The sequence below is a fragment of the Periplaneta americana genome, chromosome 14, assembly GCF_040183065.1.
Source record: "Periplaneta americana isolate PAMFEO1 chromosome 14, P.americana_PAMFEO1_priV1, whole genome shotgun sequence".
NCBI classification, from domain to species: Eukaryota; Metazoa; Arthropoda; class Insecta; order Blattodea; family Blattidae; genus Periplaneta; species Periplaneta americana.
Genome location: NC_091130.1, coordinates 34,856,696 through 34,882,830, shown reverse-complemented (window position 1 = coordinate 34,882,830; position 26,135 = coordinate 34,856,696). Strand labels below are relative to the sequence as shown.

The 26,135-nt window shown below is 32.2% G+C and overlaps 2 long non-coding RNA genes across 3 annotated transcripts in view; one reads left to right on the top strand and one right to left on the bottom strand.

Moving 5' to 3' along the window:
- Nucleotides 1–20,802, bottom strand: part of LOC138713253 (uncharacterized) — a 397,650-nt gene extending 376,848 nt beyond the window's left edge. The window contains exon 1 of one of the 2 annotated variants that reach the window (XR_011335806.1): nucleotides 20,582–20,802. This is a non-coding gene — a long non-coding RNA (uncharacterized lncRNA). The remainder of the gene's footprint in view (nucleotides 1–20,581) is intronic. The other variant, XR_011335807.1, reaches the window with a different exon arrangement.
- Nucleotides 1–26,135, top strand: part of LOC138713255 (uncharacterized) — a 1,167,998-nt gene that overhangs the window by 956,311 nt on the left and 185,552 nt on the right. The gene's annotated exons all lie outside the window — the stretch shown is intronic.

Sequence of the window (26,135 nt, the reverse complement as noted above, 5' to 3'; positions counted from 1 at the left end):
TTTAATCCTTAAGTAGTCGCACGGGGTGTTGTGAACATCCTAGTCTCATATTATTTTGTTTTATTGAGGAATTACTTGTCAATAAGTTTATTACGCATCATATATCTATATCCTTGTCATTGCTCTTTCGAATTCTGCACACTTCAACACCAAATTACCTTTCGTCTCGTTTCTCTTATCTATACTCTAACCACGACGTAAATACCAGATCACTTATCTGTGGTGCGTTAAGTATACCTCTTCATAGAACACCTCGTTATTCATCATCTTTCACAGTATCCACCTCGTGACAATGGAATTCCCTGTCACAAAGTATTAGGGGCTGCAAGACAATAAACACTTTTAAAAACAGTTTAAAAGATAACCTTCTTAGCATTTCACTCCAATTATACTGACTAATTATCACTGTCTACATTGTTACTCCTTCCTTTAGACATGCATCCTGATAGTGCTGTATTTTCAAAATTGTCTCATAATAACCTCTTTCTATTATCTAACATTATTTGAAATATATTAACATTCTATGTATTTTAGCTTAATTGTGCTACATGTATTTCAGTGTTTAATTAATAGTTCATAGTATTTTGTTGTTTAATTCGTAAATAACTCTTGTATACATGTAGCTCTTATCTAAATCAAATTGTTGAATTCTTTGTAAGTTGATACATATGTATGTATACTTTTTGCTGGTTGAGTGGAAGAGAAGGCCTTACGGCCTTAACTCTGCCAGCTAAAATAAATTATTATTATTATTATTATTATTATTATTATTATTATTATTATATTTAACTTTATTTCAATCGATAATTATGTATGGAATTATAGGATGGGGTAGCTCATTTAAATCCAATTTTAATCCACTTTATTTATTACAGAAGAAAATAATTAAAATATGTCTTCATAAACCTATTGATTTTCCATCTCAAAAATTGTTTTTAGACTTTAATGTACTTAAGGGGAATTGGACGTTATCGTATGCAAAGTAATGGTAAAAATAGCCTATCTTCAAGCAGTCATAAATGTAATACTATTTATCACAGCTATTTCATTTTTTTAGTGATATATGTATACACATTAAACTTTAAAATGAAAAAAAGAATGGTTAATCTAGTGTAAATCTTACCCTTAAATTAATTTTTGAATTTAAACATATGTTTTATATAAATTCACTACATACCTGTGATTAGGTACACTCTATTCACTTATCATAGCACACATTGAATTAAAATTTTGGCCACTTACTGCTAACAGATACTAAAACATACCCTACTAAAATTATTAAAATATCTGTAATATTATGGGCATAGGGCTTATACTAATCTTCAATTTTTTTAAATTTATTGACGGTGATGATTACTATAAGCCCTATGCCCCTAATATTACAGATATATGAATAATTTTAGTAGGGTATGTTTTAGTATCTATTAGCAGTAAGTGGTCAAATTTTCAATTCTATATGTGTTATAATAAGTGAATAGATTGTACCTAATCACAGACATGTAGTGAATTTATAAAAAAATTGTGCTTAATTAAAAAAATTAATTTAAGGATACAGATTTATTCTAGAGTCACCATTCTTTTTCATTTTAAAGCTTAATATGTATACACACATAGCTAACAAAAATGAAAAACCACTGATAAATAGTAGACTATTATATTTATGACTGCTAGAAGATAGGCTATTTTTACCATTATTTTGCATGCGATAATGACCAACTCTCCTTAACATAAGACAAATTTATTATATTGTATTAATAAAATTCATACATAAAAATAGAAATTTTTTTTAATTGTATTCTCATAGTTATGAAACAAATGGTATGAATTCTTTAAGATTGTTTGAACCAAAATGCAACTCTGTTACAGTATTTAATCATAGTAGTAATTTAGGCCCAAGAATATATAACAAATTTATATTTAAATATCCTAATCTTGTCAATTCGAATAGTTCTAGTATTAAATTTAAAGAGTTATGTGTGGATTTTATAAAAAATGAAAAATTGTAAATTTAAATTTATATACTATAATTGCACAGTAGACATAAGACAAATTTCATTGTATACTTATTAATTTCAATTCAGGAATCCGCCCCTGAGCACGAGTTCTACTCTTTCAGGGGCGAGCTAAATTTTTTCTGTGTACGTTATATTTTAGGTTACAATTATTAGCAAAATAAATAAATAAATAAATAAATAAATAAATAAATAAATAAAATTCTTTAGCTAAATTACACCCAGGATTTCTAACATGTATAAAATATATAACAAGAAAATTAGAAACGTGTTAATTTCTTCAATTTGATTAAATAAATTTATAGCCTATGTGTATGAATTAATCAACCTATATTATATTTGTATTCTATAATTTCGGAATACATATTTTTTATAAATTGTCCTACTTTATTTACGTACGATATTATTCTTCTCTATGTTAATATTCAGGGAACGGATTTATATGGACTAAAAATATATGAAATATGTAAATATATATGTAGTTATTTTTACCAAAATATGGAATTAAATATGGATTTTTACCAAAATATGGAATTAAATATGGACTTAAAATTATAAAAAATTGACTATGTACGTTAAATATTGGTACATTTTAATCAAACTAAACAAAAAATATAATGGACGTACCTTATCTTCCAATGTAGTTTCAACAAAACACAATTTTTATTGTCTGTTACCATAACAATAGGTTACAAACATTTCTTTCAAGTGCTGAAAAGTGAATCTTCTTCTATTGTCTCTGAGGATAGATTTATACTGACTAAAAGAGCGTTCGACGTCACAAGAAGTAACTGGTACATAATTCAATTTCACAATGTCTGCTGGGGATAAGTCCAAGTTAATCTTCACTGTTGATTCACCACTCATCACAGCAACAACCTTTTGTAGTTCTTCATATCCAGGGTTTTTTGAAAGTACAGTGTCCACCTTAGCTCTTACTGCATCTGCAACTTTACCTCTACCACGATTCAGTTGTTCCACAGTACTATTTATAATTTCAAAACTTTCAGATAGTGAAAGGTGCCTATTTTGGAGACTTTTGAGCGTTTTTATGATGCATGAAAATGTATGCTGAATGTGAGCTAAGTCATTCTTCACACTTATGTCACAGGTAACTGTTTTCGCAGTATCAATTGAGACTGCATCTTCAGAGTCCAATGCAAGGAGAACATTGTTAATAGAGTCTATATGTTCGGCATAATATTCAACTGCTTCTAGCCATGTACCCCATCTAGTTAAAATTGGCTTTGGTGGCAATGGAATTTCAGGGTACATTTCTTTCAACACGTTAACTCTACTGGGAGCTTTGAGAAATACTTTTTTCACTGATGAAATCAACAAATCTACTTTAGGGAAATTGTCTCTGACCACTTCTGCCACACGATGAAATGCATGCGCCACACAAGTAAAATGAGTCAATTTAGGATATACAACAGATAATGCTTGTCCAGCTTTGACCATATAAGGGGCAGCATCGCTAATAAAGAATAACACATTATCGTACATAATACCCTTTGGCCACAGGATACCCATAGCTTCGTTGAACAGTTTAACTATAGTTTTGTTATTGCACTTTTCTAGAACATCACAATGTAAAAGAATTCGTTCAGAATATTGTTCACTTAACAAACCGATAACTACATTACCAACAAGTCTACCTTCTTTGTCGGGAGTCTCATCAATGGAAACCCAAATTGAACTATCTTTAATTTCATCTCTTATCTTCTGTATTGTCTCATCGTAGATGGATGGAGCATACGTCTTCCTAAGTGTTGACTCATCCGGGATTGTATGTTGAGTATATTTTTCAAGGAATTCCCTGAAGACCTTATTCTTTAGTTTGTAGAGAGGAATATCAGCAGAGATGAGAGAACGGCACAGGTCGATGTTAAACTCAGATCTTACATTCGATGTTGTTGGTTGTGTTAAAAACAATTGTCTCTGCTTGGAATTTAGTTGTTTGTTGGCCTGATGTTTACTAGTTGTAATGTATTGTTGCACCAGGAACTTTTGTGTAGATGATACTGCACACTGACACAAATTACAAAATAATATTTTATTGTCAGTTGATAAACCATCTTCTTTAAATTCTGAAATGTAACTTGTTAGTTTTGATTTTAAATTGACTGAATGACGTACTTTTGGCATATTTACCGTCTTTATAGTATGATTTACAAAACTGAACCTATGTGTACTCTGACTGGCATTTAACTGTTGAGCTGCACAACTGAAGTCTGTTAAAAATTTTAAATTAAATTAATACAGTTTTGTAACTTACTTTCCCATTGTTGATAGGACTGCTAATTTTCAAATAACTCTGATGTTAAAGGGATTACTGAACATGTGTTTAAATCTCTATTGTTGAAATGTATTTTTAAAAGTTAATGGAATTTTGTTTTGTTTTATTGTTAAACCTAATATAATATGGACTGTTTTATATGAAATATGGAAAATATATGGAAATTAACGAAAATATGTACTAAACTCTAAAATATGGAAAAATATGGAAAATAAAAGTAGGATTTTTCAACCCTACACATTGTGAAACATAAAGATAATGCAAAATATAAATTATATTAGCTTTATAAGTAAATATGTATTTACATATAAATCCTTTCCCTGTTAATATTATATTACTATATAATTTCATTGTAGCTGTAATTTTAATTTTAGGTCGTATTTTATTTTATTTTCTATATTCCTCTTATAAGGTAACCGGGGGTAATAAGGCCCACCTAAGGAATAAAACGTTCTTTTTTTGAAACGGAGACGTTCAGCAATTTTTAAATAATGGAATAACATACTTTTATAGTCATCCTTTAATATTTTACTTCAAATAAATATTCAAACAGACACATAAATGCTGTGAGCAATGAAAATTAACAACATGTCACTGGGCCTTATATCCTGCTGTGACAGATAATAAGGCCCACAATAAAGAATAAAAGTATTGAACACAATTAGGCATACAAAGTGTTTAGTTTTTTCCTCAGTGAGACCTTCACATTCATCGTGCACCCAACATTCACAAGAGATACACACATGTATATCTACAACATTATTCTGTTCACAGATAGAACACATCCGCGTCCTGTGGATGTTTACAAATCCTGAAGTTGATGTTTCATCCAATGCTCTTTCTGCATTAGGAATTGTCAGTCTTTCGTTTGTTTCATTTCTTGCAAAAAACAATTGTGCTTCAGAGTTTGAACTTTATAGTTCTGGGACTTCTATGAACTTGTGGGCGTTTCCACGTATTTATTTCATGGGCCTTATTTCCTGCTCTGTTACTTCGCGCCAATTTTAATTTATGGAGTGCTCATATGCTCGTTAGCGAAAGTTTCACGGTAGCCCCAAACTTCTTAATGTTTACACAATAACGAGCATTTAATATTATATTAATAACACACATTAAAACGATTAAATATCAACTTAAATTTTGCAAAATTTTATAATGAAAGCAGAAATAATCACACATAACTTGTTGCCACCAGTCAGCTACAAACAAGAACGAGAATCTAATTTCTTTATACCTCACTCGAATGCAAGAAGAAATAGGTCTTAAGAGCTGTTGCTTTCTTTTGCAAAAGTGTATAATTAATGACAAAACTAGGTAGTGGGCCTTATAACATGCTGGGCCTTAATACCTCCAGGTACCTCATTAATGATATATCTGAACTGCGACCGAACACAAGCGCTGCTCATTCGGTCCTCAAATTTTGTTAATATTATTGTATCCTCTTTTTATATTGATTGTATTATTTATTTATATTTCTATTGTTGTAATTATATTTTGTATTATACTCTATATACGGAGCTGTTAACTGTACCTACATTGAGTAAGCCAGTAATTCTGAAACTTTCAGTACCTTTCATAGAATTGGTAAAACAACAATAACCGTAAACATGTTTGAAATCGGAATACGCATACTATAGATAAAAACGGTTTAAGTGGTGTGGGGTGACGCCAACACTCCGCGCACTTATTGTAAATAGTGACAGTGACTAAATTGACCCATACGTGTGTACCAAATAATAACAATGGACGTTAACTAATAACTATGCGCACAGAAAAATCAAGGAAGTGGTCTAGAAAGGAAGATAGAAAGTAAATTTAGCAGCTATTCGTTCCGTTCCCGACAGATCTCTCGACGGTACCCGGTGCAGACATGGCTGCCCGGAGACTTAAACTTTAGCACACGTCTTGGGATTCTGTGAACAGGGATTGCTATTGAGGAACTCTAGACATCATCTTATAAGATCCAAAATTGCTGCCGCATTAAGAAATAAGGGCTGGATAGTAGAAGAAGAAATCTCCTGTCTAGCTGAAAATGGGTCAACGAGACGAGTAGATATTTTAACGTACAATGCTGACACTAAAGAGGCCATCATTGTGGACCCCACGATACGTTTTGAAGTAGAATGTCATCAGTCAGCCGAGGTCCACCTTGAGAAGAAGTCGATCTATGAGCCTACAGTCAACTATGAAATATGCTTTAATTCACGTTGAGGTATTCGGCTTGCTCATAGGTGCTCGAGGGACTATACCAGCTTTTTTCGAAGAATTTCGACTGCAGTTTGCTCTGCCAACATCTCTGAGGGATGACATTGTGATAACTGTATTAAAAAAACCTTGCCAAATCCTAATTAATCACATGGTGCTACATTAATAGCAATTGTATTTTTTCACGCCCTTTTCTTTGTTTCCCTTCTTTAAAATTTGATATCTATGTTTACATATGTATATTATTTTTTAGGATATACTGAGTCCGTAAGGGCTACCCTCAATGGGGGCAGTTCAATATTATTATTATTATTATTATTATTATTATTATTATTATTATGAGTTAGTAGATATTAAGATATTACAAGGGAAGAGAAGTATTTTAATTATCCACTATAAAAATAGTTCATTATATTTGGGGTGCCAGCACATCCCGCGCTACTATTAATGTTAAAAAAAAGGAGGATTTTATATTCTGAGAGATGATATTAGGCATCAAAACAATACCAAAATATAATAAACATGAATGAATGAATGAATGGAGTAAAAAGTTAGGATATATTTTGTGTCCTCTGCCATCTTGTGTTTTGATTTCAAATAAAGACATATTCATTTTTACTTAAAAATATATATATCGTGTACAACATTTCCCGTTATACTGAGTTGTAAATATGGAATTCGTCCAAAAATTTAAGAGAAATCTCTGTGCATAGAGAGATAGAGAGACGATATACCAAAAATAACTTTTCGTTATCAGTGATGCTAAAATCGTCTATTGCCATATGAACACTTTGAAGTCTATTTCTTTTTAATAACATTTTTGTATCTTTACAATTCGTGTATTAATGAAGTAAAACACTAGTACATAATTGTAACCGCTAAAACTGCGGTCATTTGTAATGTTTTCTAAGGCTATCGATCATTAAAAACAATTGAGAGCATTTAAAAATGCCAGACAATTGAGTGTACTTAACAAAAGCTCTTGTCGTTTACCATTATTCAGTAATTTGAGGCAAAATATATGCATTGAAAATGTTGTAAAAATAACTAGTCTTTTATAAGCATCTTCCGCGAAAACTGAAATGTTAATCAGGGTAGGTCATGGATCGTTAATTATAACACGCATAAACGAAAAAGAGAAAACATATCAATATGACGTCAACATGGATTTTATTTAAAAAAAATGAAAATGCTGTTAATATTATTTCTTAGATGTTTCATTATAAATTGCAGTCTATTTTCAAATATAACTCTGCTGCTGCTGATGAATGACATTCTCATAAAAACTCTCGTCTGGCATTTGCTAATTGTAAGATAACGCCCACAACTGATTTGCAAGCATAAAAATGAGTGCAATTTCAGTGGGAAGAATCATGCAGTAATTCTTCCGATTTCTTACTTTGTCTAGGACAAAAATTTCTCTTACAATAATAGTGGGATATGAAATATATTCTCTACAAATATAGTAAAGTTAGTGAACGTTTCAAGTAAAATATTCAGGGCGACTTTATATACATTTTAATATTTAAATACCTATTACGCGTCTCTCGAGTCACCGACCAGTATACACATATGAAGAGTCCACTGCAAGAATGATGAATGTCACTTTCTTGTCGAAAATGAACCAAGACTGTCAATGCATAGCTTAAGACATATAGAATGTACATAGAGAGTTATATGGCATTTTTTTTATTACAACACAAAACTATATACATATACTATATACAAGTATACACAGAACATCCTTCCACTCTTCATCTTTCACCGTCTCTGCAGCTCATCTCTGGAACTCTCTACCACAACATGTCAAAGACTGTCGGACATTGTCTAGTTTCAAAAATAAATTAAAATTGCACTTTTTGAATTAGATTCATTTCAGTTATAAGCCCTTTTCTCTGCCATAGTTTTGTAAAAATATAGGCTATATATTTCTTTTTCCTTCTTTTCCCCTTTTTGTTCTCTTTATCAGCCGATGAATTTATTATCATAGCCTTTTTATCGTAAATTTTATTTAATTTTCGTATTTCTTTTCTTTTTTTATTATTTTATTACATTCCATTTTGATACATTCTTCCTTACGTTTTTCCATATTAACTATTTGTACTAAATGAGTTGCTTTCACTATATTCCAATGTATTTTACTTTCTTTTTTTATTATGGTCTTATTTTCATGTTGTTTAGTGTCGATTTTATTATGCTGTTATTATCATAATTTTTTTTGTAATATGTTAGTATTCTGTTCTTTAACTTTTTGTTAAATTTTAACTGCTTGTATACTTTGCGACCTGGTAGAGTGTAAGAGAAGACCCTATGGCCTTAACTCTGCCAGTATAAATAAAGAATTATTATTATTATTATTATTATTATTATTATTATTATTATTATTATTATTATTATTATTATAGCAATAACAAAAACATTCCAAACAGACACAATACTTAATAAAACAATGCTCCCAAAACAATGTTGAACAATCTGAGTGAGAATCTCCTAGTTCAAAATAAGTAAATATTTCTGTATATATGATAGAATTATTATACTTCTACTTATTACAATCCGTACAAAAGGAAACATTGTGACATTGTACGAGTATTTGCATTATTGTGACATTTAGTCCAAAATTATTTCAATTCCTTTACTTAATGTTATTTGTTATCTCATACTTAGTACAAAAAAATATGTCTCAAAGGGTTAAAGAACCTCAAATACTTGTTAAACAAAATAAATAATTATAATAATCACAACATTACTAACAATAATGTACCCCCAAAATATATTGAGTGATCTATTATCAGTCACAAACAACAATTAATGTACTGATAAAGAAAATCAAACCATTCCTACATATTACAATTGCATAAAATCATACTTTTATCACATAATTTCCATATAAGTGTGTGGATATTGCCTTAAAATTCCAATATTGTTTCCATACAAAGTGCTAATTAACTCTGATAGTCATTATCCAGTAATGATCGGAAAATCACAGTTAAGCTTTGAACGCTAAGCATTTCAAACTTTCAATTGCTTCTCCTGCAAAATGTATTCCAAATGACATCCATCATTCTTGCAGTGGACTCTTCATATACTATATGTAGGGCCTATAGTATAAATTTTTTTCGTACTTATATAATTATTTATTTTACTTCTTTATTTCTTTATTTATTGACTTGTTTATTCATTTGCTTACTTGTATATTCAGTTAAGCGTTTATTTATTTGTTTATTTATTTGTCTATTAATTTTTTATTTATCTATTTTTGATTGCTTTATTTTTCTATTGTTTTTATTTACTTGTTAATTTACTTATTTATTTTTTTGTTTATTTATTTATTGACTTCTTTACTTATTTATTTACTTACTTGCTTAATTATTAATTAATTAATTAATTAATTCTTTCGTTCATTGGTTCGTTCGTTGCCCGCCCGCCGTTCATCCATCCATCCATCCATTAATCCATCTATCCATCCATCTATTCATGCATCAATCCATCCATCCAGTTATACTGGCGGAATTATGATCATAAGGTCCTCTCTTACATTCTTGGGATAATACAAAATGAAAATATTACCACAATACAATAGATTAAAATACAGATCTAGAGGCTGAAATACAACGTTAGTAAATCAATCAGTATATAAGTTACAAGGGAAAACATAATGAATTAGAAAAAAAAAATGGAATGTATTAAAATAATAAAAATACCTATAGAAATTGTTACCATTTTAGTAATCTGGTGATCGAGAAAGTGATAAATTTGTATTATTTATAAAAGATGTTTCAGACAAAATGGCTTATAAATGAAGGGAATCCAAATCGAAGCAGTGCAGTTTTAATTTATTTCTGAAACTTGATGATGTCCGACAATCTCTGTCATGCTGTGATACAGAGTGGTAGAGATACGAAAAAATATATAAGCTACAGTACAGATGTTTGGGAGAATAAGGTATATGAAATTTCTCGTTGTCAAACTTTCAGAACGAAACACGCTTTACTATCAAATTAAGTATCGGGTCTTTCCGAGGAGGTAAAAGGGTGGTCAGAGAGTGGTACTGACCACACCATCTCTTTCTAGTGCCGAGGTCATGAAAGCATAGCGTTTTAATTTTATACCTCCCATCCGCCATCAGACCCTCTAAAGGGGATAGACATTACATTACATTTTATATTAAATCAAAAGTAACATTCACTGAAAAAGGATAATTTTATTATCCTGTTTTATATTTAAATAATAATAATAATTTTTCTCAAAATAGACAAACTATAAGAAGAACTATATGTTTCTACTTTGTAAGATCTTCTACTCGACCACAATTTGTGAACATAATAGTAACATAGTAATCTAAATAATGAGCGGCATATACTCTTATAAATTTTAGCGTCTTTGAAAATATGAAAGCAAACAATTGGAAATGCTAAGTGACAACTTCTATGAGAACGAGCTTAATATTTAAAATTATAAAGCTGATTGCTGGTATCGTGAAGACATGAAAATATATTTGTAACTGTGGATTGTCGATCTTTATTCATATTACACCAATAGTATCAAATCACAATTATTAGCAGATTAAGCATCGAAATACATTACTTTTATTTACTATTGTTAGTAAAGTTAGTCATTGTTTCAAATATTTAAATTTCGTACACATTACACTACAGTTAATTAGAAAATTGCAAATAAACAAGAAATATTGCTTTAAAATGACAAAAAAAAAGGCATTTATTAGTAAGAAACACCTTAAAAAGGCAAAATAGGCAAAATAAAAATTGGCCCTATTACTTTGACTTACTCCAAATCATATTTATATCTATACAAGTAATGACTTACTTCCACCTAGTAAAAAAAGGCATTTTGGCATACATCCGGGCTCTAATTATTATTATTATTATTATTATTATTATTATTATTATTATTATTATTATTATTATTATTATTATTATTATTATTATTATAGAAATTTAACAGATATAAGCGCAATTCAAAAGTAGATTCAACATTGCTTTTATCTATTGTCAATATTACATCCTTACATAGCCTACGGTGAAGCCCAATAACGTGCTGGTATAATGTCATTAAAGTCCTACTGTGCTTTCCTGTTATGTAAGATTAGAAAGCTCGAAAATGTGTTCTGAGTAAAGTGAGATTGGTATACAGAATTCCGTTAGAAAGAGAGAGATGACGAGAGGTAAAGAGAACGACAGCCAAGAAGGGAAGAAGAAGAACATGGAGATGTAAAAGTACGATGAGTACGCGTAACGGAAGAAGATCAACAAGAAGGAAGGAAAAGAAGACAAATGAATAGAAGAAGAAGCTAATTAGGTGATTAGTGAAGGTGCCTCTGTGTACAGTCAGTGTCGTATATAAAACGAATGACTAGTATTGTTCTTCCGGTGGTGGAATTCGAGCATGAATACCTAGGCGGAGAGCAACTCATTTGTTAGTAGAAGCTGGAATCCAGCACATTGTCTGAAAGCTAAGCGGTGAAATTCTACGTACCAAATTAAAACTGAGTCACTCACAAGATGAAATATATGTGTTGATTTTTGTGCATTATGAAAGCTAAATCTTTTATGTAACAAAATTTAACTCCTAGGTCACGTGTCCAGAGCATCTCCTACTTGTTACTCTACCTTCTCATAACGCTTTAGTATCCTACAATTTCCAGAGTGTTAATGGCGGTAGCGCCATAAGCTGAAGGACTAATAAGCAGGTCATTGTTATAGGACCATAACATAGAAATGTTATGGTGCAAGATTTTTACAATTGAAGACCTTCCTTGAATACGGGTGTAACCAATAAATCTATAATATACGTTTCAGGTGAATAGAAAATAATTTCAGGGGCATATTTCTATAGACCTATACTTACTAGCAAAACCATTTGATTAATCAGTGATACGAGTTTATACAGATATTGGATGCAGTCATTTATTGCTGTAAATGAAAGCTTCAAGAACTACTTTTTCCACAGAAGGCACATAATTATTTCGTTGCTTTGATGTTACACTTTTTTTCGAGGGAGGTCTTCAATTTTCCACCATATCACAGAGTAGAAACATTTAATGTTCTGGAACTATCTATGAGCTTTATTATTAGTAAAATTGTCCTGGAGGATATATCTTGGTAATGGATTCAATAGATAGTTCCCTTTTTCTTGGCTTTTAACACCAAGGAAGGCAGTTCTGCAGAATATACCTGGTAACAGATAGACCTACAACAGAAGCTCCCTTTTCATTGCCTTATATCAGCAAGGAAGGCAATCCTGCAGAATGTAGCTTAGTAATGGATTCAATTAGTTCCCTTTTTCTTGCCTTTTAACACCAAGCAAGACAGCTCTGCAGAATGTATCTGGTAACAGATAGGCCTACAACAGAAGTTCCCATTTCATTGCCTTTTATCAGCAAGGAAGGTAGTCCTGCAGAATATATCTTAGTAATGGATTCAATAGTTAGTTCCCTTTTTCTTGCCTTTTAACACCAAGGAAGGCAGCTCTGCAGAATATATCTGGTAACAGATAGGCCTACAACAGAAGTTCCCTTTTCGTAGCCTTTTATCAGCAAGGAAGCCAGTCCTGCAGAATATACCTTAGTAAATCATTCAATAGTTAGTTCCCTTTTTCTTGCCTTTTAACACCAAGGAAGGCAGCTCTGCAGAATGTATCTGGTAACAGATAGGCCTACAACAGAAGTTCCCTTTTCATTGCCTTTTATCAGCAAGGAAGCCAGTCCTGCAGAATATACCTTAGTAATTCATTCAATAGATAGTTCCCTTTTTCTTGTCTTTTAACTCCAAGGAAGGTAGCTCTGCAGAATATATCTGGTAACAGAAAGGCCTACAACAGAAGTTCCCTTTTCGTTGCCTTTTATCAGTAAGAAAGGTAATCCTGCAAAATATAGCTTAATAATGGATTCAATTAATTCCCTTTTTCTTGCCTTTTAACACCAAGGATGGCAGCTCTGCAGAATATATCTGGTAACAAATAGGCCTACAACAGAAGTTCCCTTTTCACTGCCTTTTATCAGCAAGGAAGGCAATCCTGCAGAATGTAGCTTAGTAATGGATTCAATTAGTTCCCTTTTTCTTGCCTTTTAACACCAAGGAAGGCAGCTCTGCAGAATATATATAGGCCTGCAACAGAAGTTCCCTTTTCATTGGCCTTTATCAGCAAGGAAAACAGTAGAATTAAAATATATATTTCTGGGTGACCAAAAAATCAGAATAAATGTTGATATAAAATTGGATCTCCTCCAAGAAATTTAATCTTTATTTATAGTTTTGAAGGATATTAGTTTAAAGTTAACTTAAAGCCTTTAAAAGATATTTATCACTAATGTGTGCAGAATATAACTTAGTAATGGATTCAATAGTTTGTCCTCTTTTTCTTGTCTTTTAACATCAAGGAAGGCAATTATGCAGAATATATATTGGTAACTAATACAACAGATAAGGCCCCTTTTCCTTGTTTTTCATCAGCAAGGAAGACAGTCCTGCAGAATATATTTCTGTAACGGATACAACAGATAAGTTTCCTCTTCCTGGCCTTTTATCACCACGGAAAGTAATTCGCAAAAGATATCTTGGATCAGATACAACAGATAAATTCCCTTTTCCTTGCCTTTTATCAGCAAGGAAGACAGTCCTGCAGAATATATCTGGGTAACAGATACAACATATGGGAGGATAATATTAAAATGGCTTTGAGGGAGGTGGGATATGATGATAGAGACAGGATTAATCTTGCACAGAATAGGGACCGATGGCGGGCTTATGTGAGGGCGGCAATGAACCTGCGGGTACCTTAAAAGCCATTAGCAAGTAAGTTGTAATGATTAAATTTAAACCGAAAATTAAAGAAATTATTAAGGAAAATTAACATAGGGTTAGATAATTAATTAGTAAATGTTAGTCTTATATTATTATACGTGTGAATATTGGTTATAAACATTTTAAATTGTAATTGTTCTTTATCATATAGGCCAGGGCCTAGGCTCTAGTTTTTGTAATCTGTGCTATTTTATTGCTTAGATTAATTTGTTTATTTTGTCTTCTTCTTTCTGCGTATTTACAGATCAGTTTACTCCCGACCACGAGCGTTTGTTCATACGGGGTAAATTCCTTAATTTGTATTTGTGTTTTATGTATATAATAGTTTCTTAATGTATCTTTTTAATGTAAATAAATGAATTGTCCTTGAATAAAAAACTAATGCACAGAAACGCCAGCCATATAGACAGACAGACAGACAGACAGACAGAAGTCCAGTCGCGTGATCATTGTAACTGAATAAATATGGAGCACAATTGGCACAAGGCATCCGCCTGCAAACATTTCTGGTTTCGTCGGCATAATACAAGTTTCACTCAAAAAATTCACAGTCGTCTGCAGGCAAATAACGGGTTTCGTTTTATAAGAAGTACTATTTTATAAGAAATCTCAGAAAAGAGTAACAGGCTATTATGCGGAGACGAAAAAACTAGTAGTAGCTCCTGCAACACGTGTCTGCCATTCAGGATCGGGTGGTAGAGATATATGTTATGTAGGACAAGTGCAATTGTATTATAATATTTGTACCTGTGTCAGATTGAAATGCAGCGCCGATGCAGAATATGAAATTGTTATAAACGCAATATCGTTCTATATTGTGCTATATGGCCTACTTCAAAAACATACTTCAATGGTGTAGCAGTTACACACTTGGTCAATGGAAAAGACGCATTTACACAGATTTCTTTCGAATTAAAGTAAAATAACGTCCCCAACACTTCCAGTACTTTATTTGTGACTAATTTTTTTATATTTTGGCCCGTAATAGTGTCTTTATGAGGACTATAAAGCAACAGAAGATAATATTTCTTGGTAATTTGGTGAAAAAAAAAATTACACTTCTTCCCAGCTAGACGTTTAATTCATTTTAGTGCAGTATCAGTAGAGCTACAGAGGAGAATTTTATAACATGGAAAAGAAATCATATTCTGAAAAAAAAAATCTAACTTCTTGATCAGAGATATTCATTAAATACTACTAAAAGAAAAGAGAAATTGCTTATACTTACAAATGACTTTTAGAGAACCCGGAGGTACATTGCCTCCCTCACATAAGCCCGCCATCGACCCTTATCCTGACCAAGATTAATCCAGTACCTACAATCATTTGCCCTCAAATCCATTTTAATATCTGTGGCTGGGAGGAAAAAGGTCTTAAGTAAAAATTTTATACTTTTCAGGAGAACAGTAGAAAGATTGAAATTGGTGTCAATTACAGAGTTATTTTAATTAAGACTTAAGATCTTTTTCATGTCAAAATAAATAGGAAATGTAAATTATTAAGAATGCAAAATATGTCTTAAACAATATAGGACTGTTTACCTGATGCTTAAAGTTTTAAAAGGAAAGGGCATCAGTATGTGATGAAATAGCTAAAATACAAGTTAGAGCTTTTTAATAGGGAAGCATGGAAAGTAAAAATGTGTTGTTTGTAAGGAATAAAGTATTAAATATTCTTAAGTCCTTTATTCTGTCTGTGCTCGATTCAAAAAGTACTTAGGACACTTGGTAACCTCTATAAATCCAGTCAGGATTCTCATTTGACTACAACCGTTTTACCAAATTGTAGACAATTTTTTCGCTTTCAGAATATATAAAAATCTCATTTTCACAAAAAATTGACTTAAGACCTTTTTCCTCCCGGCCACAGATATTATCCTTCCATCTACATCTCGGCCCCCCCCCTCAAAGGTACTTTTCCCTCTATATGTATTTCTGGATTCACTCATGCCCAGCCCATCTCAAACGTCTGGATTTAATGTTTCTAATTATTATGTCGGTTGAAGAATACAATGACTGCAATTCTGCATTGTGTAGCTTTCTCCATTCTCTTGTAACCAAATCCCTCTTAGCCCCAAATATTTTCCTAAGCACCTCATTCTTAAATACCCTTAATAGATTCCTCTCTCAAGGTCAGAGTCCAAGTTTCTCAACCATATAGAAGAAACCAGTAATATATCTGTTTTATAAATTCTATCTTTAAGTTTTTTTGAGAGCAGACTAGATAACAAGAACTTCTCAATCGAATAATAACAGGCATTTCCCATATTTATTCTGCGTTTAATTTCCTCTAACAGTTTTATCAGAAACGTAACAAAGTTGTTTACTCAACTGTCCGAAGACAGATCTGAACCTCACAAGCGATACCAACATGGCACCACTTATGAGGCAATTAGGCTAGGAGATAATAGGGCAGAGTGGCCAGTTCCTTTCCCCCTCCATTGCATACATTGCCGATTAGCTACATATTACACTAGTCAGACTTCAGATGCATACAAATAATTGTTCTTCCTCTGACACATAACGTCAAGTAAGATTACTAGCTGGTAGTAGATGTACATATCAGCCAGAACCTCAATCAGACGTAAATATAAACAATTATTATCGATAAATTGATAAATTTCTTTTCAAAGAACGTTATATCACATCTTTAGAAGATAATATATAAATTTAGAAGGCTTTTGAGATGGTTGATTTGAGTTGATGAAATTCTAAATATTAAAATTAAAAAAATTATTAGACGATATTATAAGTATGTGTTTGTTAATGTTGCAATATTTTATACTTTAACATATTTCTATGTATTTATTACTTTTATTTTATTCGTTTCTTTATTTACACTATGCGTTTATTTTATTTGTAAGTTATATGAACATAATTGCTTTTCTTATTTTTATTTCTTTTGTTTGCTTGTATATTTATTTCTATATTATTTATTCATTTACTTTAACTTACACAAAGATATTATTCTAAGTCTGTAATAATGATTATCGGCTCAGCTTGTTTTAAGCATCTCTTGGATATCTATGCGAAAATAATGTAACGTTCTTTGAAAAAGTACGACATTCAGATTTTGAATTTATTGAGCCATGTAGAAAATAAATTAATAGTATATTTGGTATTTATGCTTAATAAATTTATTTTTAGATATATACTTAAATATTAATATGTATTTTCAATTTCCTTAAGTTTTAAGTTTAATTCTTGATGTGAAATGTACTAATATTGTACTTACTTACAAATAGTTTTCAGAGAACCCGGAGGTTCATTGCCACCCTCACATAAGCCCGCCATTGGTCCTTATCCTGAGCAAGATTAATCCAATCTCTACCATCATATCCCACTTCCCTCAAATCCATTTTAATATTATCCTTCCACTTACGTCTCGGCGTCCCCAAAGGTACTTTTCCTTCCGGCCTCCCAACTAACACTCTATATGCTTTTCTGGATTCGCCCATACGTGCTACATGCCCTGCCCTTAGACCTCCGGATTTTATGTTCCTAATTATGTCAGGTGACGAATACAATGCCTGCAATTCTGCATTGTGTGACTTTCTCCATTCTCCTGTAACTTCATCCCTCTTAGCCCCAAATATTTTCCTAAGCACCTTATTCTCAAACACCCTTAGCCTCTGTTCATCTCTCAAAGTGAGAGTCCAAATTTCACAACCATACAGAACAACCCATAATATAACCTGTTTATCAATTCTAACTTTCAGCTATTTTGAGAGTAGACTGGATGACAAAATCTTCTCAACCGAATAATAACAGACATTTTCCGTATTTATTCTGCGTTTAATTTCGTCCCAAGTGTCATTTACATTTGTTACTGTTGCTCCAAGATATTTGAATTTTTCCACCTCGCCAAAGGATAAATTTCCAATTTTTATATTTCCATTTCGTACTATATTCTGGTCACGAGATATAATCATAGGCCTATACTTTGTCTTTTGTAATAATTGCACTGCAATTAAAATTAATAATGGTTTATTTTAATTTCGAATTTGTTTGCTCACTTAAAACATCTAAGTTTAGCTTATTTATTTATTTATTTATTTATTTATTTATTTATTTATTTATTTATTTATTTATTTATTTATTTATTTATTATTTTTTTGTATTTATGGGACGTTATAGGAATTAGGATTGGGGCAAGAGGCATAATTCCACGGGAGTCCTTAGAGTCTTCCGAAAATAAAAAGTTTCTGACAGCACCCTGGACATGATATCCTCCACTGCACTGAAGTCATCGATTAAGATAATTAATCATCACTTATATTCTTTATAAAATGTAATTTGTCTTGTAGCCTAAACCGTTTGTTGCATTTCCAATAAATTTCTCAATGATAGCCTATCTAACTAGGGTTTCTATTAAAGAAAAAATTGAATTAAATATAAATATTCATGTAGAATTGATTAGGAGGCCGATTATTAAACCCTGGTTGAGACGGCTATCAACTATCTTATTTATTTATTTATTTATTTATTTATTTATCTATTAATGTTTTTATCCATGTATTTATCTTTTCATTTATTTATTTGTGTATCTATTAAATATCATTTTTATTGTTGTATTTAATTATTTTAAAGGACCTATGCAAGGATATTTGTGATCATTTTAAAAGTATACTCTGTAAATATTTTAGCATCTATCATATTTACAGCTATATTCATGGAAACGTTTCCTCAACAAGTGAGCATCAATTTAATCTCTTTATACTTGCAGTTTGCCTGTAGTAAGCTATCTTATCGATCCAAATTTTGTGGTTGGTTTACACTACCCTCTTGCGGACGGGGTTGAAAACAGTAATGAGAGGACCATCCCTACTACATATCCAGTAACGGAGCCATATTGATGACAAGTTGAACTAAAATAATGGCGTCTTTACTACGATTGCTGGTAGCAGAAAGGAATACATATATTTTTTATGGTTGGGATTGTGGGATGTAAGCAAGATCTCGACATGGATAGGAATATTGTGACACATATATAGGCTAACTCAATACCGGCTGATAAGGCAATTACAGTTTCAAGTTTTGACTTGATCGTCATATTGGTGAAATTATTGCAGCGTTCTCCGATTGATTTATTTGCACATGGCATTAAGTGAATGGCAAAGGCATTACCAGAAAAATTTTGAAGATTGTTTACATCTACAGTGTGATTTAATATTCTATAAGTCGCTACATGTCTGTGTTTATTTAATAAATAAATCAAATATAAATAGGCCTAATAAAATGCATAATTGTGTTTTCAGTATGTTTTTAAATCATGTCATCCAAAAATTAGTGAAAAATAAACCCACTCTTTGTTATAACTAACATTGTCATATAGGCCTAGAGCATCCAAAAGTTGCTGTTTTTTTTTTCACGTTCATAAACAAGTGAAGGAAGAAACAACATGGCGGAGGGAAAAAAATAAAATATTCAGTTCTTTAGTAGGCCTATAAAAATAGAGTTGAATCTAAAGTTAAAGGATATAAACAACATTTTCAAATATAGAAGTTTAAATCCTGTAACGGATATTTATGAATCAGTTAGAAAAATTCTATTAAATACAAGTTTTCAATATTTAAAACTTATATTGCTCTATAAATAGGCTGTATAGATTTTATAGTTTTTTAACTCATTGATTTTTTAAAGTAAGATGTAATAATTTATATGTACTATGATGAACTAGACACTTGTGGAACTTTCAATAGAATCTTTCGAATGCGCGATACGTTTCGAACATTACGTCACTGATATCAATATGGCCACTACTCGCGGTTTAAATAATCCCACCTACGTTCCTCCCTCCCGAAAGCAACCAACCAGGAACATTTTAACTTACCGTTTCCGTGAGATTATTACGCAGAAAGAAAAATCGTAATGAATCGCTAAGAATTGAAGTTTTGAGAAGTAATTTTCGTATTGTATTCGACCAGCAAACATAAAGTAACTCCCACAACATTTTGTAATGGCCTCTATTGTCATAACTCCCCTCTCTAACTAAAATATCCCACCCACTCTGTAGGATAACCGACCAACCATATTAGACGATCACAACATATAATTTTGCTGAAAAATGATAATGTATACACTAGAACTGAGCCTTTCCTGACCACATTTATGAAATAATCACTGACACAGATGTGGAATTACAGTGCAAGTTTAACATAGTAATGTATTACTGTAAATAATACGAGTTTTGTGCTTTTTTTCGTAAAGTTACGGAGCGTGACGTACAATTATAATACTTACTAGTCAATGGTCATCCTGTTCAACACACACATACTCACACGCACTTACTGTACACGATCAACTCACAACTGCATATCTCTACAGCGTCCAGTACTCACATGTGACTGCATACACATATGCCCCCGTACCTCTCCTTCTCCTTTACCCTTTATTTTCCCTCTATAGCTTTTTTTCTCTCTCTTAATTCTCTCTTTTTGGTTCCCTGATGGACATTCACCCCTCTCTTTCTCTCTCACTCCTTTTACTACACCTCTGTAGTACATCTTCTGTTCCATTTCTCGCACATTGCATCCAGTCCTACTGCTTCATGCAGATCCATACGTAATTCTTTATGAATGCAAAATAGCGCTATAGGCTATCTTGAGTTCAGTTCATTTTATATTAATTTATACAGAGGCTGGTCAATCCATGTGACTCACTTTACATCAACAATTCTTTACAGAAGTTTTCAAATAACCTTTAGTATAGCTATCAGTAGAATTATTTGAAACGTCGTCGTCATCATCATCATCATCATCATCATCATCGACAATACAATCATCATCATCATCATCATCATCATTATCATTAACTTTCCCGATTTATATCATGTGGATTACATCAGCTCTTGTCTATGCGGATGATGTGAATATTTTAGGAAAAGATACCCAAACTATTATTTATTTATTTATTTATTTATTTATTTATTTATTTATTTATTTAACCTGGTAAAGATAAGGCCATTAGGCCTTCTCTTCCCTTCTACCAGGGGATTACAACTGCAATATTAAGAATACAATTACAATTATAATTACAATTAATATTAAATTTACAAATACAATAAAAATCAAAGTACTAAAAGATTAACTGATTAATAAAAGCTAGACAGTTTATTGTAAAAGTTAAGAAGAGAGAAACATTTTTTTTATTAATTAAGTAAAAATTAAACCTACTCTACGCAGTAAGAAAATGCTCAATAAGTTTGCTTTTGAACGCTACTAAATTCCGACAGTCTCTGATGTCACTGGGTAGGGTATTCCACAAGCGCGAGAGCGAGATTGTGTATCATGATGAATACGATGATGTCTTATGTGTTGGTATGGCTAGTATGCGGCTATTTTGGGAAAACACTGAAATTTTACTTTAAGCAAGTAACAAGATAGGGTTTGAAGTAAAACCCGTAAAGGCAAAGTATATGATTATGTCTCGTGACCAGAACATAGTACGAAATGGAAATATAAAAATTGGAAATTTATCATTTTTATCATTTATCTTGGAGCAACATAAACAAATACAAATGACACTCGACAGGAAATTAAATGCAGAATAAAAATGGGAAATTCCTATTATTATTCGATTGAGAAGCTTTTGTCAACCAGTCTGCTTTCAAAAACCTGAAAGTTAGAATTTATAAAACAGTTATATTACCGGTTGTTCTGTATAGTTGTGAAATTTGGACTCTCACTTTGAGAGAGGAACAGAGGTTAAGAGTGTTTGAGAATAAGGTGCTTAGGAAAATATTTAGGGCTAAGAGAGATGAAGTTACAGGAGAATGATCCACATCTGTGGAGTAACGGTTAGCGCGTCTGGCCGAGAAACCAGGTGGCCCGGGTTCGATTCCAGGTCGGGGCAAGTTACCTGGTTGAGGTTTTTTCCGGAGTTTTCCCTCAACCCAATATGAGCAAATGCTGGATAACTTTCGGTACTTGATCCCGGACTCATTTCACCGGCATTATCACCTTCATCTCATTCAGACGCTAAATAAGCTAAGATGTTGATAAAGCGTCGTAAAATAACCTACTAAAATAAAAAAAAAGTAGAGGAGAATGAAGAAAGTTACACAACGCAGGACTGTACGCATTGCTTTCTTCTCCAAAATAATTAGGAACATTGAATCCAGACGTTTGAGATGGTCAGTGAATGTAGCACGTATGGATGAACCCAGAATTTCGTATAGAGTGGTAGTTGGATGACCTGAGGGGAAAAATACCTTTGGGGAGACTGAGACGCAGATGGGAGGATATTATTAAAATGAATTTGAGAGAGGCGGGATATGATGGTAGAGACTGGATTAATCTTGCACTGGATAGGGACCGGCGATGGCGGGATTATGTGAAGGCGGCAATGAACCTTCGGGTTCTCTAAAAGCCATTTGTAAGTATCAGAGATTTAGTTCATTGGACGTATAAATGGATGTAGAATTAAGTCATACTCATATTTGATCCAGTGGCCCTAGAAATGGACCCCAGGAATGAATAACACACATACTGTTATTTAAGAAATATCATTTTTTAATGTGTTTCTGGTAATACATTTATATGCATATTGCATTTTAATATATTTTTTTCACAGTTATTTCTACCTTATCATGGCGTGACGAAAAGTCATCAGTTTTCTCGGAAAACCTGAAGTTTCCGTTTGTATAACACGGATCTGTATGCGAGTGGTCCACTCTGGGAATTTCATTTTTTCACGCCAAGTAAATTTGAGGTTAATATCATAGAGCAATGCAACTACAGCCTTCTTTGTTATCCAAAAAGTAAAAGATCCTGATAAATTAATGACGAAAGCACGCAATAGCTGGGATTCTAGCGTGAGTCCGAATCCATGCTGTGTGCCCAGGGCGTGGACTTTTATGTTTTCGTGTTAGTCCATTATCTCATATTTTCATTGAATTCTTTACTACCTTGGGAACTTCGTTTTTTATTTCCTTCACTCCAAACTGTATCAAAAGTGACTTTTCATTAATTTCTTTTAACCCTTAAATATATTCACTGCGATAACATTAGACAATGTGGATAAAAGTAAGATATATATATATATATATATATATATAAACTTATGTTTACTGCATCATAGTTAGTGACAGGATGTTAAGACACTGAATCATAATCATATACTGGATGTTTAGACATTATTGAATCATCATATACCGGGTGGTTAGACAATGAATCGTAATTATATACCCCATGTTTAGACACTGATTTGGGCCATTGATATTTTACATATCTCGATACCCTCGATACATGGGAATATCTAGAGCAATTGATACATTAAGGAAAAGGATTCTATATTTTTAAGTTTTTTTTAGCTCTCTTCTATCTATCTATCTATCTATCTATCTATCTATCTATCTATCTATCTATCTATCTATCTATCTATCTATCTATCTATCTATCTATCTATCTATCTGTCTGTCTGTCTGTCTGTCTGTCTGTCTGTCTGTCTGTCTGTCTGTCTGTCTGTCTGTCTGTCTGTCTGTCTGTCTGTCTGTCTGTCTGTCTGTCTGTCTGTCTACCTACCTACCTACCTATCTATCTGTCTGTCTGTCTGTCTGTCTGTCCATCGGTTCGTCCGTCCGTCCGTCTGTCCGCGGTCTGTTTTTCCGTCTATCTCTCTGCCTGTCTGTCCGTCGATTCGTCCATCTCTCTGTCTGTCCTTCCGTCGTTTCGTCGGTATGTCCGTCTTTCTGTCCGTCTATCTGTCTGCCTGTTGACCTTCCCACCTGCTCGTCAATCCGTCTATCTGACTTTCTGTCTGTCACTTTCTGCCTGGTTGTCTATGTATCTATCTAAATTTAATCTTATCTTATGTTATCTTCTCTTGTCTTATCTTACGGTATCTTATCTTATCTCATCATATCTATCAGTCCATCTCTCCAACTATTACGTGCATATTTTTATGAGTTGCATTAGAATTGTCATTGTATTATATTAATTATGTATTATATTGTCTTGTATTTGTAGTATTGTATTGCTTTGAATTGTATTGTATTGTATTAATTATGTTATATTCATAGCATTGTAGTATTTTTTTATCATTATGGATAAGTGGAAGAGAAGGCCGAATGGCCTTAATTCTGCCAGTTAAAATAAACCATTATTATTATTATTATTATTATTATTATTATTATTATTATTATTATTATTATTATTATTAGTATTATTATTATGCTTATGGAAATGACCTGTAGTTTTTTTTTTGTTATCTAAAAGGAAAATAAAGTTGTGAGATTACAGGCCAAGTGGCGAGAGTTAGCTTGGCGTTAGATTTCCATCTCAGACAACATGAGACGTAACATTCCCAAAAGGCACACATCGGTACACAGGCGAAATTCTAACTGATGCAACGTTAAAATTGCATATATCGAGATAGGCTACAGTATAAAGTATGCGCCATTCCTGTGTTGGCCAGTGCAGCACTGACAGCAGGGGAGCATACAACGGTCTGTCTGTCTGTCTGTCTTTATGTCCATCTGTCCATCCACATTTTATGAAAAATAGCACGGATTAGACAAACGGAAGAGCTTATCCGTTTTTAGATTCTAAAAATGAATGCCGATTAATGTAATGTTTGAAACGTAACAGCGCTAATGTTTCTCTGATCCTAAACAAATAGCCATTGTTCGCGCCATTCCTCTTAAAGGTATCGACTATCGCCCAAGTTCTTTCTTCTCAACAAAGAATAAACTTTTTAAAAATAAAATTAACAAATTTTAGTCAGTATTGAAACAGTGTGAAAGCAGTGTAGTCAGTCGTTAATCTTGTTTAGGATTTAGTGCTAATTGTTTTCTCTTTTTAGATTTTAATTGAAATATGTGAAAAATAATTTATGAAATTGAATAATAACTTCATCTGCTCTATACTTCGTTCCATAATGTCTGACAGGAGAAGTAAACTTGCCGGCAGAGAAGGGGAGAAGTATAATTGCTATTCAACCAATGGCAGAGGTCTTATTTGACGCTTGTCTTGAAGGTGGGCGGGAGTAGAACTTCAAGTCAAGCGTGGAATGAGACCTCTGCTATTAGTTGAATACCAATTATACTTCTCTCCTTCTCTGCAGACAATATTTACGTCTCCTGTCAGACATTACAGAACGAAATATAGTTAGTGTTTAGTTCATAACGCGATATAACACCTTCAAATGCCAATAACCTTCACCTGTAAAAGATAGACAGCACAAACCTATACGTAATTTAAAGAGTAAATAGGCAGCTTTCTGTGTAATTTATTTATTCCATAATTAATATTTTATACATTATTACATAATTACTTGCAAACATGCAATAATTTTCGCTCACTCCACATCAACAATCGCTTTCCACGTCCAAATTACAAGACTTGAATGGATACAAATTGCGAATGAAAAAATTAAACACGAGCTTTCAAATCTGTACACGATTCAGTTTAACTGGATTTTATGGTTTAATTTAACAATTTGTTAATAAAGCTTTGTTATGTTGAAGTCTGTTACGTAGTCCGCTGTGACGTCATCTATAGATAAAATGTCAGCACGAGGCAAGCGTGCCGAGTACATGCTTGAACATACTGAAATATTTAAGAAGCTACCTATGTAAAATTTCAACTTCCTAAACTAATGAAACTAGAGATTTGAAAATTTGTACAGTTACCATGCTTTATAGAAATAGTCTCCATACAAAGTTTCATCTAATTTGGTTAAGAAAATATAGATTAATAATATATTATAAATTAAAATTATATTTTGAAAAAGTGATACTCTTCCTACAAATTTCAAATCTCTTTCTGAAATTTTGTCAACACATTTGTTAGACTTT